Here is a 15,976-nt window from a genome sequence, read left to right as displayed (position 1 = left end):
GGCCACATGGTTAGTAAGTGGCAGAGTCAGGGTTTGCATCCAGGGCTTTTTATTCTAAAAAATAACATTTTTTTCCACAGTAGCAGGATTGTGGTCTTCTGGCTGGTGGCAACTTAACCTCTATCTTCCTCAGTTTCCTCAACTGTGAAATGGGGATAAAAATAGCACCTACTTCCCAGGATTGTTAGGAGGATCAAATGAGATAACATCTGATAAAGCCCTTAACACAGTGCCTGGCACATAGTAGGTACTTAATAAATGTTTGTTCCCTTCCTTCTTTGTCAGAAGGTAACATTGAACTCCCAAATTCTATAAATTGGGATGAATGCTATTCACTAGAATGAAAATGAATATTGGTTTTTTAGGAACTGAAGTTCTTTCTTTGTTTAAACCAATTCTGTTTATAATCCTACAACTAAGTCATAGATGGTATTCAGACTATCGAAAGGTGATTTTGTGTCTTAAAATGTTTTCAAACATAAAGAATTAAGTTAAAATTTAACCAGTGAAAGAAATAAGGGGGCTGAAGTATTGCTTCAGGAGGGCCAGGAGGACCTGTATTCAAGTCCTCCCACTAAGGTACTTAACCCTTCGGTGTTCTAAGAGTTCTCTGAGACTATCAACTTGTGACCTGCATCAAAAGACAGAATTTAGCACAAGGAACTCCCTATACCAATGAAATCATAAGTCCAGTCCTGATCCCAATCCCTCATTTAGTAGCATCCTAAGCATGACAGTGTTTATAGCCTTACTTCTCTCTAGTTTGTGTTGAAAGGGTCTGAAAAATGTGAATTGGGGATGATAATTATAATGGGACAGTGACTTTTTTTTGTCTTTCAGCAAGTAGCAGAGTTACACAGGACAGTAAACTTGGTGACATTGACCTAGACAGAATCAAGCTTTGAAAAACAAAGAATTGTTATCTGTACTCGGCACTATGGACAGAATCATATGAGCTTTCCCCTCATTTTCTAACTTTTGCTAGAATTGGCAATTTAGTGTGTTTTGTTTTAGGGATCTTTATTTAAAAATCATTCATTTTTCAACTCTGAGATACTACCTCACACCTATCAGCTTGGCTAATATGATAGAAAAGGAAAATAATAAATGTTGGAAAAGATGTGGGAAAACTGAGACACTAATGCATTGTTGGTGGACTTGTGAACTGATCCAACCATTTTGGAGAGCATTTTGGAACTATGGCCAAAGGGCTATAAAACTATGTATACCCTTTGATCCAGCCATGCCACACTAAGCCTACATCCCAAAGAGATTTTTTTTAAAAAAATTTTTGTGTACAAAAATATTTGTAGCAACTTTTTTTGTGGTAACTAAGAATTGAAAATTGAGGGGATGCCATCAATTGGGGAACAGCTGAACAAGTTGTGGTATATGATTGCAATGGAATACTGTGCTATAGGAAATGATGAGCAGGCTGATTTCAGAAAAACCTGGAAAGACTTATATGAACTGATACAGAATGAAGTGAGCAGAACCAGGAAAGCATTGTACATGGTAACAGCAATATTGTACAATGAACAACTGTGAGTGACATAGCTATTTTCAGAAATATAATGATCCAAGACAATCCCAAAAGACTCATGATGAAAAATATCATCTGCCTCCAGAGAAAGAACTTATAGAGTCTGAGTGCAGATTGAAGCATGCTATTTTTCATTTTCTTACTTACTTTCTTTCTCTTTTAGTTTGAGTTTTCTTCCACAAAATGACTAATATGGAAATATTTTACATGATTGCACGTGTATTATATCAGATTGCTTACTGTCTCAAGGAGGGGGAAAGGAAGGGGAAAAGGGATAGAATTTGGTACTCAAATCTTCTAGAGAAAAAAAAGAACGTGTTAAAAATTGTTTCATATGTAATTGGGAAAAATAAAATAATATTTAAAATTTTTTTTAAAATATTAGTTTTTGTTAAGAAACTGATGATAATCAAGGATCCTTGCCATATCATCAAATAATTATATCCCAATAACAGATTATTATAGTGTTGTTGTTCAGTCATTTTCAGTCATATCTAACTCTTTGTGACCCCATTTGGGGTTTTCTTGCAAAGTTGCTAGAGTGATTTGACATTTCCTTCTCCAGGTCATTCTTACAGATGAGGCAAACAGGGTCAGGTGACTTGCCTAGGGTCACATAAGTACCTGAGGACAGATTTGAACTCATGAAGATGAGTCTTCCTGACTCCAGGCCCAATATACTCTCCGCTCTGTTACCTAGCTGCCTTTATTGTAATGCATTAGTCCAGTAAAGTCAGTGCAATTAGAATAATAATGTATGATGATGTACAATCATATAATTAGAATAATAATTATCATCTTATTATCCCAAAGAACATCTTATACATACGTAATACCTTCTTGTTTAAATTTTCAAAACACTTTCACAACTGAGGGTATTATCTCATTTTTTCTTTGTAAGTCTCCTGAGAGAAAAATAGTTAACATTTGTGTACTGCTTTAAAGTTTATAAACCTCTTTATATATGTTATCTCATTTGACCTTTTTCTGACACTTTGAGATAGGTGTGTTATTACGATGAACGAACTTAGGCTGAACTGAATTTAAATTACTTCCCTAGGGTCACGCAGCTAACCCTTGAGGTAGGATTTGAACTCAGATCTTCACTCCAAGTCCAATGTTCTATCCACCAGGACAAGGGAGTTAAGTATCACTGTTTTGTAATTCTTTCCATTTATTACACACTGAACGACAAAGGTAGAATTAGAATTCAGATCTTCTAACTTAAAACTCTGTACTCATTCCATTAGCCTAGGATTTAGAATCCTCTTTAGCCATGAATGTCCCTAGCACAGTTGACCAAGAGCATAGGGAAGGAGTATAACAACATATAGGGGAAGAAGAATGGTAAAAGGAAATGATGACAAGACAAGAGTAAAAGTAGCCATAGTGTGATATAGCATGCCATACACTCATAGCTATGTCATAAATTTCATGCCCCCTTTATTAAAACATATTGCCCTTCATACTCTCTCTTATGAATGTTTATTAAGTACCTGCTTTATGCAGAATACTATGTGAAGTGCTAAGGGAGACATAAATTTTAAATAAAACACTCTGCCTATCTTCTTGGGGTTTATAGTCTAATTGGGAGACAAGACACAAACACATATAACAGTAATACACAGTCCTGCTAACTTTTCCCCTTTTTATCTTCTAAAACTTTTGACATAGGATTCGGGAATAGTTTTATTTCTTAAACTTTAGGTGACGTTTGGCAGCTTTTGCTGACCTTCACATTCTGTTTTTTCTATAACTATAGAAAAGAGGGTTTCATTGACTGGAACTCCTGAGTGGGTCCAGCATTGAAAAGTGATGTGCCTTTGGACTGTAAAGAGTTGGACTTCTAATAGGAAACTATATTTTGAATTACCAAGAGCTTTTGCTCTCTGCAAATACCACAGAAGCAATGAATTGTGGTAGTGGGGGAAAGACCTAAACAGTACAGACTGAAATAGTATCATGCAATGCACTTGGCATTGAATTCTGACTCTGTACCTCAGCTTCTTCATTTTAAAGAGTACGGAGTTGGACTGAATAGTCTCTTTTTAGCTCTAAATCTAAGCTCCTATGAAAGGTCAGTTTGGTCACCTGGTATAGTTGGTTTGACTCTCTCTGAACAAACTTGTAGATCCTGTCCAGGGATTTTCTGCTATTGATTTAAGGATATTTATAATACAAACAGTCCCTGACCATCTTCAGTCAATTTCTTTATATACCTGTCTTTACAAATGACTACTCAGTATTCCCTTCCCATCCATACTAGCAAACTTTGGATCCTTCTTCTTTCCTTTTCCTCTCCCTCCTATTTGTTGTTTAGTCATTTTCAGTCATGTCCTATTCTTCATGACCCCTTTTGGAGTTTTCTAGGCAAAGATGTTGGAGTGGTTTGCCATTTCCTTCTCCAGCTCATTTTATAGATGAGGAAACTGAAGTAAGAGGGGTTAAGTGACTTGCCCAGGGTCATACAGTTAGCAAGTGTCTGAGGCCAGATTTGAACTCAGGTCTTCCTGACTCTAGTCCCAGCATTCTATCTACTGTACCTCCTAGCACCCATAGCTACTACATTGCACGTGCAATTTTACCCATCTCGGTTTCACCGTATCACAAGTTTTGTGGAAGCAGCAGACAACACCAAAGACCAGCAGATGACACGGAAATTTAGAAACACAGAAATGAATAAAATATATGTATATCATTGTATAATATCAACATATTTTATCTTTTAATGTCATAATAATTCAAACTTCTTCTCTGGTATGAAGGGAGGGCCAAAAAATGTTATGGGAATTTTCCAGATCGTGGGGATGCCATGCCCCTAACCCCACCATGTGGAAGGGATAACTGTACTTAGAAAAGCCCTTCACCCTCTTTTATCCATTCCCTTCCCATGCCTAGTCTATTTCTCTTACCTGCCTCAATACCAGTTTAGGGCCGGTCAATAAATATTTTTAAGCACCTGCTCTATGCCAGGCACCATGCTAAGCACTGAGGCTACAAAGAATAACTAAAGGCAGTCTCTACCCTTAAGGAGTCCACAATCGAATGAGAAGACTACAAACAAGCTATGTGCAGCATAAATTGGAGATAAAGAGGGATGACATTAGAATTAAGGGGCCATCAGGGAAGGCTTCCTGTAGAAGGTGAGATTTTAGTTGGTATTTGAAGGAAGGCAGGAGGTGGAAATGACAAGGGGAGAGCATTCCAAGCATGGAAGATGACCAATGAAAATGCCTGGGGTCCGGAGATGTTCCTTGAGTGTCTTGCTCAAGGAACAGCAAGGAGGCTAGTGTCACTGGATAGTACATTACATAGGGGATGGGTGAAGGGAATATAACTGTTCATCAAAAGAACTAGGGGATTACATACTAGGAAGGTGGAATGAGATATGAAATAATCTTATCTCCATTTTATAGATGAGGAAACTAAGGCTCAGAGAAGTCCAATCATTTGTCCAACTTTACATTGCTAATGAATGGCAGAGTCAAGATGCAAACCCAAGTCTTCTGATTTCACACATAGAGCTTTTGTCACCATCTTGGAGGTTAACTTGGAGTCTGTGAAAATGTTTTTAAAAATATTTTTATAACTATATTTTATTAAAATTGGTTTCATTTGTAATCCTTTGTATTTTATTTTATGCATTTAAAAACATTATTCTGAAAAGGGTTCTGTTGGCTTCAACAGCCTGCCAAAAGGGTCTATGATACAATGAAGGTTAAAAATCCCTGCACTTGACCATATTGCCTTCAAATGTAAAAGATATCATAAAAACTGAGGTCCTAGATTACATCTTTATGCTTCTTACACACCCTGGATGTCTAGTAAAAAGTTTCTGAAAATGAAGTGTATGGTTGAAACACCCCCTCTTTTCTATAGTTACAGAAAAAGCAGAATGTGAAGGTCAGCAAAAGCTGCCAAATATCACCTAAGGTTTAAGAAATAAAACTATTCCCGAATCGTACATTAAAAGTTTTAGAAGATAAAAAGGGGAAAAGTTAGCAGGACTGTGTATTACTGTTCTATGTGTTTGTGTCTTGTCTCCCAATTAGACTATAAACCCCAAGAAGATAGGCAGAGTGTTTTATTTAAAATTTATGTCTCCCTTAGCACTTCTCATAGTGTTCTGCACAAAGCAGGTACTTAATAAACATTCATAAAGAGAGAGTATGAAGGGCAATATGTTTTAATAAAGGGGGCATGAAATTTATGACATAGCTATGAGTGTATGGCATGCTATATCACACTATGGCTACTTTTACTCTTGTCTTGTCATCATTTCCTTTTACCATTCTTCTTCCCCTATATGTTGTTATACTCCTTCCCTATGCTCTTGGTCAACTGTGCTAGGGACATTCATGGCTAAAGAGGATTCTAAATCCTAGGCTAATGGAATGAGTACAGAGCTTTAAGTTAGAAGATCTGAATTCTAATTCTACCTTTGTCATTCAGTGTGTAATAAATGGAAACCACTCCAACATCTTTGCCAAGAAAACTCCAAAAGGGGTCATGAAGAAGATTGGGAAAGTGTAGGAGGAGAGGTTATGAAAAATTTCTCTTGATAACACTAGCAGTTTTGAGAGGAAAAGAGGTTAATAATGATTCTAAATAGTCATAATGTTTCCCATTTAGCACTTTAAGGTTTACAAAGCATTTTTATAAATTATCTGTTGGATCCTCACAACCATCCTGTGAGGTAAGTGCTATTTTAATCTCCATTTTATAGATGAGGAAAGAGAAACTGAGAGAGGTTGAATGACTAGCCCTGAGTCACACAGCTAATTAGTAAGTGCCTGAAGTAAGATTCAAACTCAGGTCTCGTTGCACATCCAGTGCTTAACCCACGTCTATGGTTGCTCCTCTCTCAGCCTCCCACCACCACTGCCATTGGTTACTCTAACCCAGTGCTGTTCTCCTAGCACACCATCTCCCTCTCCATCTCTGAGCCTTCACCCCGGCTCCTATGCGAGAAGACACAGGCAGCCCACCTATAGTTTTCTTCTATAGAGATGAACTTTACTCAAGCCCTTTTTGTCAAGAACTATTATTTCATGCCAGAGTATTGGTTTGCCGTGAGATTTAAATAAGATAATCAGATGGGGTAATGGATAGCATGTAAGAGTTGGAGTCAGGAAGTCACTTGTAAAATGGGGATAAAAACTGCCTACCTCAGAGGATTGTTGTGAGGATCAAATGAGATAATAGGGGGGCAGCTAGGTGGTGCAGTAGATAGAGCACTGGCCCTGGAGTCAGGAGAACCTGAGTTCAAATCTGACCTCAGACACATAACACTCACTAGCTGTGTGATTCTGGGCAAGTCACTTAATCCCAATTACCTCACAATAAAAAAATTTTTTTAATGAGATAATAGACATCAAAGAGCTTTGCACATAAATGTTAGCTATCATCATCATCATCATCATTATTACTGATAACTCAAATTTATGTAGAGCAAGACAGTTTACAATCAGCCTGTGAAGTGAGTAGTGGAAATATCACTTTCTTCATGCTACCACTGAGGAAATTGAAGCTTAGAAAGCTCAAGTTACTTGTCCATAGTGACATAGCTAATAAGGTGACAAGGACATGAACTTGCAATGCCTCCCTCACAGGGCAGCTAGATAGTTATATGGCACTTAATCGTTGATAAAGCACTTTCCCACAACAGTTCTCAGAGGGTTTATTTGTCATAGTTAAAAACAAACAAATAAATCCTCTCAAAGTTTGTTATATACCTTATTATCCTATATAAAATCCAGGAAATCCAGAGTTTGTTTCCTGCCTCTGACAAATACTGGCTGTGTGACCCAGGGCAAGTTCTCAGCACCTCCCAGTGCCCCCAGGCAACTTTCCAAGGCTCTGACTTGCTCTGCTCTGCATGAGTAGAGGGATTTCCTCACACAGAGTTCCCTACCTCAGTGAAATCACAGGTCCAATTTAAGAAAAAAAAATTTCTTTATGAAAGTGAGTAATGATGATGTTTGAGGTGGAGCACCACCCACGTGGTGTGAGAGCCCGACACCTGTCTCTTGCCCAGTGGCATAAAGCCCCACACAACTGTGAATCTAGCTTTGTCTTCCTTTTGCAAGTGAAGAGACTATTAAGCACCAGAACTGGCCTCACCTCAATGGGACCCTAGGTCTTACTCACCTAGGAGAGACATGTATCTGATAGAATACTATTCTCTCTAAGGATTCAAGGACAAAATGAGAAACAATCCCTTACCCTCAAGGAACTTATATTCTACTTTTCTAAGTCACTCCTAACACAGAACTGAAAGCACTGGAACTCACCCCCACCCATTCTGTATCTAGTCTCAATTACTAAAAGGAACTTGATCACCAGCACAGATTTAGGCCTGTATCACGTTAAAGCTGTAAGATTGGTGATTTTCTAATCTAATCCCCCTCATTTTATAAATATAAAAACGGTTCAGAAATGAGAAGAGACTTGCTCAAAGTCACGTAGTTACTGATAGAACTTGGACTGAGGATCCAGGTTTCCTAAATGATTAAACCAGTGTTCTTCCCACTGCAGGGCAGCCTACAGTGACATAATTTTCTTATTATTTATTCCTCATGATGCCCTAAATACAATTGGCATGAAAATACTTTTTGATGTTCCCAATCATACCATATGCAATGAGGTAGTCAGGTTGCTAAATACTGGTCTTTAAGTTTTTTTTGCTTTTATCTATATTGAATTTGAGGACAGCTATTGATTTTCAGCATGACAGCTAGGAATACTGATTCGATTTTAAACTGTACTCAGGATTATTTTAGCATTAGTATTATTACGGCATTAGTATTATTACCCATTGGTCATTAAGATGACAGGGTTTTTGCACTCTACAATCTTGAGGAACACAAGCAAATATATATTTATTATTAAAAAGAACAAGTTATAATTCTACTTTCTGTAAGTTGTTGTAGAAGAAATCCATGCACTGGGTCAGAGGTTAGACTAGGTGATTTCTCTGGTTCCCTTTAACTCTAAGATTTGAAATTATTTTATGAAATTTTTATGAACCCTTTAGCATTTGGCTAGAGGTCCATCCTGAGAGATGAGTTGTTTGCTCTTTGGTTATCTGCTCAGTCAAGTCTTTTGGAATCCACAAACAAACCTATAAATGATGTCATTGTTTTGGCTTGATGCCACAGTAATTAAAAGGATTGAGGTAGGATAGATTTGTGTAGTGTACTCTTTATAGCTGGGGCAGATTGTTTGTTTTTTGAAAGGTTTCAATGTCTTGAGTCTTGAAGCATTGAATCATATGTAGCAATCGAGCCAATTTTGACCTGTTTGTAACAGATGTATTTAAACAATGGAGCTCTGTCAAATCAAATTGAAATATTTTTCTGCAATTGAGCTTGTACTCAAATTAGCTATGAAGAGACTATACGTGTACTCAGCATTTTGAAGTAATGTACCCCAAAAGAGGAAGAGAAAACACAGCCTAGATGCCTGTTCCCAGACCTCAGGCTTGTTCTATTGCTACTAGAATACCGCTTTAATGATAGTTAAATAGGCTTTAAGAATTAATCTGGGAACCTAGCCACCATTTATAACATTATTTACAAGGGAAAATGTTCTAAATTCCAAACAACTGATTTACAAACCAACTTTTGTAGTATACCCTATTGGCAAATTGGAGGCTGCTTATCCCTAGAGTCTTTCAGAGAAGCAAAGGAGTCCAAAACCTAGGGATCCCCAAAACCAAGGTCAAAATCCAATATTTCCCCTTCTATCCCCCCATTTTATAGTCAAGGAAACTTGAGGTCAAGAGAAATTCAGTGACTGGCTCAAGTTACATGACTGAGCTAGGATTTGAACTGTATCCTCTTTGCCAACCTAGACTTAGGACTAAAAACTAGGTCTCTTCATTCTCAGTTAGCTTTGTTTCCATCATTCATTCTTCATATAACAGGTAAAAACTGAAAACAGTGTTTGGCAGGATAGAGCATTTCTAGAATATTCTACCATTGACTGTCAGGAAAAGTGTTCGATAAGATCCTGAGTTTTTTAAAGGAGCCAGTGAAATATAAGATGAAGAAACCGGGATTTGGGGTTAGATTTGGTTCTTAGTGGGTGACTTTAAGCAAGTCACATAGCCTCTCTAGGCCTTGATTTCTCTATCTGTAAAATTAAAGTATTAGATTAGATGATCCCAATATCCTTTCCAGCTCTATAGCTATATTCCTTTTTCCAGGTAACTAGAATTCTTCCTCCTTCTTCAAGATCCCAGCTAATTCCCAGATCCTCAATTCCTGTCTGTATTCCTTTGTATGTCTCAATTCCTTTGTCCCTATATCAGATTTCTCTGGTGTCTATGTCATTGGACATTGATGAGTTTAAGACCTTTTTTTCTGCTCTTATGATGTCTCTATGAAAAGACCCTTTAAGATTATCGTATGAGAAGGTATAACCAAAACAAAACTAACACAGCACAGAGATGAAAGGTTGATGTTGAATTTAAGCTACTCTTGGCTGCTGTTGAATTTGAGAATCTTACATCAGATTGGACAACAGTGTTACGTACACAATAGAAACTACTCTGCCTTTAGGTGTGTCATTTTGTTTGGGTTTGTTTTCTTGTCTTGCTGCCCATAGAAAGAGCAGAAACTTCCCTCATTTTTATCTATACATGCTATGGACAGAGGAGCATGTACCTCTCTCCTCACAAAACTACAGCAGTGGGAATCAGAGAGAGCTAAAATCCCATCAAATTTATTTTTGCCATAAACTGTATTGGCCTTTTTTTGCTTCCATCATTATATTCTTCAGCTCTGTGTAGTCCCTTCCAACAAAGAATTCTTCTTTGGGGGCCAATAGCTCCCTTGTCAAATATCCGTGACATTTTTGCAATTGATATACAATAAAATTTAATGCACCATTTGAGAGAATGTACTTACAAAAATGAAGTTTATAAGTTATTGGGTAGACTGGGGGGAGAATATTAAATGCCAAAATATTCTTCTGGCTATTAGAACACTAGAGTTTCCAAGGAGACTAGTTGGCTGATGGCCAATCACGAGTTCAGTTTTCTGTTCAGTTGTGATTTGGTGTTTTGATCAGACCTGAACTGCCACATTAGAGGCAAGGGCTTTCAGATAGAAATAGTTGACATTCAGTCACTGAAAATAGGTGTTGTGGGTTGTTGAGAGCTGTTTTTTGGGGGGGGTAGGGAGGGGAAAGGTGAGAAAATCAGTACAAAAGGGTAGCAAATTTTTTGCTGCTTTTTTCCCCATGGACAAAAGCAGTTTTTAAAAGTTGCAAGGGAAACATGCATCCCCATTCTCCAGGTAACTGGAGATGATGTAAAAGACAACACATAAATCATGCAAGTAATGAATTATTATAATGTATGTTATTTGCTTCTTAAGATGCTATTGAGTGAAAGCAATTTTAAGGTAGTAGTTAGATTTATTTTTAAACATTTCAAGCCTGGTTAGCCCCATCACTTCTTCCTGATGTTTGCTCCTTTGGCTTTGTGGGATCATATATTCACTGATTTAGAGTTGGAAGGGGCATTAAAGGCCATTGAATCCAACCCCTTAATTTTTACAGATGAGAAAATTGAGACACAGAGAGGTTAAGTAATCTGGACAGGGTCATCCAGTTAGTGTGTGTCTGAGATGGGATTTGAACCCAGGTCTTCCTGAGTCCAAATCAATACCCCAAACCTGCAGCCCACTGGCTACATACCACCTGAGTGCCACTCAACCAGATTAAAATGCAATTGGGAAATGTTTAGGGAAATAAATTTTAAAAATATACTACAACATAGATAAAGTAATTTGTGGTTTTCTAAGTCAGTACGTGGCATCAGGGATCCATTTCTATTTTAGTTTGACCCCTACACCATACCACTTACTATTGCTTTTAAGACCAAACTGGTACAGATCTCTCTGCCTTGCTGTGGTTTGGTAACTTTGACCCTCTGCCATTACAGGTGTTTGAAGTACCCTAATAAGGAGCAAATTAGAACACTTCGTATCATTTTTAAAATCCCGAGTCTCACCTTTGGTAGTGAAATTGGGACCTTTACATCCTTTGTGAATTCCAGCTAGCTATCTGCTGGCTTGTCTTTAAGGAGACCATGTTGTGGTCCTTCACCTCTAGTAGGCTATGTAGGTGATTCAGAAATGTTTCATGTGACATCCTATGAAACCTATATGAAGGATGACCCATAGGCCCCAAACAGGTTTTTGATACTAAAGCTTATTTGTCATTTTTTTTGCCCAACACAGAACTTGGCCTCCCATACTATAATGATTAATTTCTATTTGAAATCATTCCTAAGACATTCGAGGGGTCCTATATTCCATATTAAACAGTTGTTTGTTCCTTTTGATGATTTATATTTATTTTGCTCTTCTTATTCCTCCAGTGAAAAGGCTGTTGTTTTTTACATTTCAAACCTTATGGCTTTGGGTAGAAAAGTTTTTTCAATTTACGTGTTTTTGAATGTAGTTACTCTTTCAGCATAAACAAAAACACTTAGAGTTTGTCTTTGAAAGAAAAATTTCTTTGTTTTTGGAGGGTAGGAACGAAACTGGATCCATCTAATCAATGGCTGTTTTTTGACTTTGTCTCCTCAAAAACATATATGTAACTGGTTCTATCCAAAGATAGAACCAATCCAAAGATATTGATTGAACTGCTGATGTCAACCTGTAGGGAGGTATCTATCAGAGTGGTTCAGAGCTCTGTTTTTGTGTCTGCCCTGTTTAATATTTTTATTGATGACTTAGATGAAGACATGAAGGCCTTATCAGATTAATGGAAGATACAAAACTAAGAGGGAAAAATCAATATGTTGAATGACACCAAGCATCAGAAAAATTAAAACCTCAGACAAAGGCCAAGTATTACTCATGCCAAAAGGACCAGGGCACAAACAAAAGGCCTGATAGAAGTATGTATTCCACATGTAGATTATCTATCTTCTTCAGGTCCGTCATCCCAGTCATCTTGAGAAGGAGCTACAGAGCTGGCATCATATGTATCACTGCCACACAGAGGTTATCTGGAGTCTCAGCCCTCAGAGCCAAACTCCCTGCCACCACTATTTCAACTTCCCAGTATTTGAAGAGGCACCAGACATGGTGCCCACATTCTTTTGTCATAGGACCCTGGATGATAGAGGCCAAAATCAACTGAAATTTCCCTGTCCTATGGAGAACAAATTCCTACCTCCTGTTCCTTTAGTCCTTGTGATTCAGAATCAATCTCTTTCCTGCTTTTTGTTGTGGTTCATTCATTTCAATCGTGTCCAACTCTTTGAGACTCCATTTGGGGTTTTCATGGCAAAGATGCTAGAGTGGTTTGCCACTTCCTTCTCCAGTTCATTTTACAAATGAGTAAACTGAGGCAAACAGGGTTAATTGATTTGCCCAGGGTCAGACAGGTACTAAAAGTGTGGGGCTGGATTTGAATTCAAGTCTTCTTGGCTCCAGGCCCCTTGCTCTATCCATTGCATCACCTAGCTGCCTATGGCACCATAGTGTTCAATAAGCCCCAAAGATCCTAGCTACTAAAACAATTCATTATTAGACAAAAACTTCTGGGAAATTTTCTTAACAGAGATTAGGTATACCAGTACCTCATACAATCTACCAAGAAAAGCTCCAAATGGATGCATGACTTAGATATAAAAAGCCACATAATAAATAAATTAGAGGAGCAAGGAAGAAAATACCTTAGCAACTAAGCATAGAGGAAGAATTCGTGACAAAACAAGGAACAAAAAAGATCACATAAAATTAAATGTGGGCAATTTTGATTGCATAAAATTGAAAACATTGCACAAATAAAGCCAATACAGCTAAAATTAGAAAGGAAGCAGATAACTAGGTAAAAATCTTCACAGCAAAATTCTCTGATAAAGGTCTCATCTAATATATAAGGAACTGTTTCAGATTTATAAGAAAAAAGAGCAATTCTCTAATAGATAAATGGTCAAAGGATTTGAAAAGTTGTCAAAGTAAAAAATCTAAGCTATCAACAACTCTATTTTTAAAAATGCTCCAAATCATTATTAGAGAAATGCATGCAAATTAAAACAACTCTGAGGTTCTAACGCCCATCAGATTGGAAAAGATGGGAAAAAAGAGAAAATTACAGTCATTAGAGGAGTGTAGGAAAACAAGTACATTACTATACTGTTTATGAAGCTGTGAATTGGTCCAGTCATTCTAGAAAACAGTTCGGAACTCTGACCAAAAAGTCACCAAACTGTGCATATCCTTTGTTCAAGAGATACCACTTCCCTAAAGAGATCAAAGAAAGAGAAAAATGACCCATGTGTTCAAAAATATTTATAGCAGTCCTTTAGAACTGAAAACTAAAGAAGTAACCATAAATTTGGCAATAACCAAATAAATTATAGTATATGAGGGTAATAGAATGTGACTGTGCCATAAGAAATGAGGAAAGGTTATTTCAGAGAAGCTTGTGAAGACTTATATGAAGTGATACAGTGTGGATGAAGAATGAGAATGAGTTATACCATACCAATAGTATCATAATTAAAACAACTTTGAAAGACTTAAGAATTCTGGTCAATGCAATGACCAAACACAATTTCAGAGGACTAGGGTGAAGAAGTGTGTTAACCATTTCCTAACAGAGAGAGGTGATACACTCAAGATACAGAAGGAGATAAACCTTTTTTGCCACGGCCAATGTGAGGATTTTTATTTGCTTGACTGTTTGTATTTGTTACAAGAATTTTGATTGGTTTGTTTTTTATTCAATGGAAGTTCAGAGTGGGAGCTAGCAGGTGATTAGATACAGACCTCCTCTTCCCCCAAAGAAAAAAACAGAACAGAAGGAGGGCCAGAATGAAATACAAACAGGACAAGTCTGAAAGTTATGTGCTAAATATATTCTGTGCTCTAAAAAAAAAAAGAGCAAATTCTACATAATGGAGATTCACAGTTCCATGTGTAATCCTCTCCTGTTTTACAGTGTGTGTGGGAAACCTTATTTTAGTTTGTTTCTGTTCAGAATAAAAAATGAAATGAAACAAAAAGGAATTTTCTCTCTGGTGATGATTTGTAGTCTTTCCATTGCTGCTTGTGAGCTATTATTAATATTAAGGAATATTCTCCCTTCCCAACATAGGGGGTGCGGTGGATAAAATGCTAATCTTAGAGTCAGGAAGACCTGAGTTCAAATCCAGCCTTTAGACATGCCCTAGCTATGTGACCCTGGGCAAGTCACTTAACCTCTTCCAACTTTGGTTTCTCAACCATAAAATGAGGATACTAATAGCACCTGCCTCCTAGAATTGTCGTAAATATCAAATAAGATAATTTTTGTAAAGTTCTTAGCACAGTGCTTGGCACATAAATGCTCCACATCCACCCCAATACCTCCCTTCATCCTTGTCTGTCCAGTTTATCACTACTGCTCTGACCTCAGTGAACTCCCTTGACACTCTACTCAATTCAACCTTGTATCGTCCTCATCTTTTTACTCCTTTGCCCTGCTCCCATTCACATTCTGGATCACCTCTCCCATGCATTTTCTCTGATTATATTATCAAGATGCTGAACACTGCTGAAGAAAGCTAATACTATGCCAGCTGGGTCCATTACAAATTCATATTCTCTAATCTCAGACAATCCCTCACTAACCTCTTATTCATCATTAAATCTCTATCCCACTCTACTTGATGCAAACCTTCTTTTGTCATCTCATATTCCCACTGGGCTCACTCTTTCTGTCTCTTTGTCTCTCTCTCTGTCTCTGTCTTTCTGTCTCTGTCTTTCTCTTTATCTCTCAAATTTCCTTACCTCTTTCTTTATTGAGAAAATAATAATAAGAGCTAGCATTTATATAGTATTTGAAATTTGCAAAGCACTTTACATGTTATCTCATTTTACCCTGGCAACAACTCTATCTCTGTAAAATAGGTGCTATTATTATCCCGATTTTACAGATGAGTAAATTGAGGCTTAGAGGGGTGAAGTGACTCATCCATGATCATATTGCTCATCTGAAGTTGGATTTGAACTCAAGTTTTCCTGATTCCAAGTCCAGGGCTGTATTCACTATGCTACATAGCTGTCTTTTAAAAACTTAAGCAATGTTATGAACTCCTTCTCTTATTGCAAGCATCAGTTCCCCTCTATTTCTCCAACTACCCTCTCTTGTTTTATTCCTGTAATCAGAAGAAAAAATGACTTTTCTTGCCATGATTATTCCTTCTCTTTGAGCCTTCAAAACCATTCCCTTGGGAGCTTCCTCCATTAATTATTTTCTCATTTTCTCTCTAAGATCCTTTCCTGCTGCCTATATACAGTACATTCACTGGTGAACCACGACACTTAAAAAAGACAAAAACCCTTTTTCTCATAAGCTCAAAATACAGATCCTACTTCTTACCTTCCTCTCACTGTCAAAATGCTAGAAGAAACATACTCT

The 15,976-nt window shown here is 37.4% G+C and overlaps 1 protein-coding gene across 1 annotated transcript in view; it reads left to right on the top strand.

Annotated features, from left to right (window-relative positions):
* PLEKHG1 (pleckstrin homology and RhoGEF domain containing G1) overlaps positions 1–15,976 on the top strand; it is a 272,236-nt gene that overhangs the window by 80,686 nt on the left and 175,574 nt on the right. The window lies entirely within an intron of this gene.

Source organism: Vombatus ursinus, unplaced genomic scaffold, assembly GCF_900497805.2.
Source record: "Vombatus ursinus unplaced genomic scaffold, bare-nosed wombat genome assembly UNPS02012602.1, whole genome shotgun sequence".
NCBI classification, from domain to species: Eukaryota; Metazoa; Chordata; class Mammalia; order Diprotodontia; family Vombatidae; genus Vombatus; species Vombatus ursinus.
Note: the sequence above shows the minus strand (reverse complement) of the source record. Positions and strands in the feature narration are given on the sequence as shown.